This window comes from Heterodontus francisci, unplaced genomic scaffold, assembly GCF_036365525.1.
Source record: "Heterodontus francisci isolate sHetFra1 unplaced genomic scaffold, sHetFra1.hap1 HAP1_SCAFFOLD_840, whole genome shotgun sequence".
NCBI classification, from domain to species: domain Eukaryota; kingdom Metazoa; phylum Chordata; class Chondrichthyes; order Heterodontiformes; family Heterodontidae; genus Heterodontus; species Heterodontus francisci.
In genome coordinates, this window is record NW_027141701.1 from 10609 (window position 1) to 12101 (window position 1493).

At 39.2% G+C, this 1493-nt stretch overlaps 1 long non-coding RNA gene across 1 annotated transcript; it reads right to left on the reverse strand.

The window, feature by feature from the left end:
- Window positions 1-222: 222 nt before the first annotated feature.
- Window positions 223-1060, reverse strand: LOC137364438 (uncharacterized). The gene is made up of 2 exons (XR_010973113.1): window positions 973-1060; window positions 223-787 (listed from the first exon to the last, which is right to left on the reverse strand). It is a non-coding gene; the product is annotated as an uncharacterized lncRNA (long non-coding RNA).
- Window positions 1061-1493: the final 433 nt, after the last annotated feature.

The window sequence follows — 1493 nt, forward strand, 5'->3', positions numbered from 1 at the left end:
ACTCCGAAACGCATGGGATATAATTTGCATCTAAGAGTTTACTATCAACGTCAGTTCTAGAGGAATACAGTTAATTATTTCTGCACCAGCTGCCCTATACTGCTCAGGATGTATATTCAGTACAGGGATGTCTCTGGACTATCTTGTACTCTCTCTCAATCTCACTCTCCGGTTTAACCTCTTTCTATACAAATTAATCAATGACACTCTTTACACATAGCAAATTGACCAACTGTTATATTTCACACTATCCTGCACATCAAATGTATCCGAGTCAAACTATTCAAAGTATCTCTTACATTGTTGATTGTTTGTTCTGGAGCTCAGTTATATATATTGTCCTGATCCTCTGGAATAGCTTTCAGAACAGTCTTTCACACCAGGGAGAGGGATTCTCCATTTAACTGATGTACCTGTTTAATATGACAGAGTGATTCATCCAGTTCAGATGGAACTCCTTCTCAGTCATTCTCTCTGAAGCTAACTCTCGGTCGGTACCTAGCTTGCTATGTAAGCTCTGTTTTCACTTGAGCTGATCTTTGCAGGGACCTCGAGATAGTCACCGTCATCTGCCTCTGAATTTTCCTGCAATATCAGAGGTGAGGACAGCGAGGACGGGATTGTTGTCCTTCCTCGATCGTCTGCTTTAGAAAGTTCCTTTGTTCCTGGGATCCACAGGTAAAGTATTGTTGTTTGTTGCTGCTCAACTCTCAGCTTCCCCACCTTGTAGCCATTGTTGGATTTTGTCCAGATGGTTTTGCACTGTTCAGGTCGCTGATGGGAGTGTCTGGGATTTACAGAGAGGGAAAATCGTGTCACCATCTGTATTGTTAATTTGATGCTAAGTGACCGAGTTCAATCATACCAATTATTTATCTAATATGTTGTTTACCAGCTGTTTTCTTCACCTGTCTTTAGTCATTACAACTAGTCTAAGAATAGAACCTAACGACTATGAGCCAGTTCCCTCACCAGGTATCTACTCCCCTCTCCTACTCAGGAACTAAACCCCGCCGTTTGATCTCATTCTTGCTGTTCTCCGTTTAGCATTGAACACGTTTTGAGCCTTTTTATTTTTCATTGCTCCCCATCGACCATTTATCTCCCAATTTATAATTGATAATGTATTACTTATTTTCAGTTAGTTTCCTTGTGTTTTCTTTTTATTGGTTTATTTGTGTTTCCTTCACTGAGCTGCTACTTCTGACAATTATTTATATTTAATTACCTCGCTGTTCATTTACTCGTATAGTTAAATGACCAGAAATTTACCCAGAGCTCTGCTGGGTTTCCACCGCACTTTAGATAGAGTTTGTAATGGAACAAAAGCAGCTGAACTGGAATTTCAAAAGTATGTATTTGATCAGTCTATGGTCTTTTCTAAAAGATTTAAATGTATTCACTCCAAACTCTATACATCACATGGCAATTTGATAGTAAAATTCAATCAATTACACAATTCTAGCAGCTGTAAAGAGTTCAGTTCCCATCCC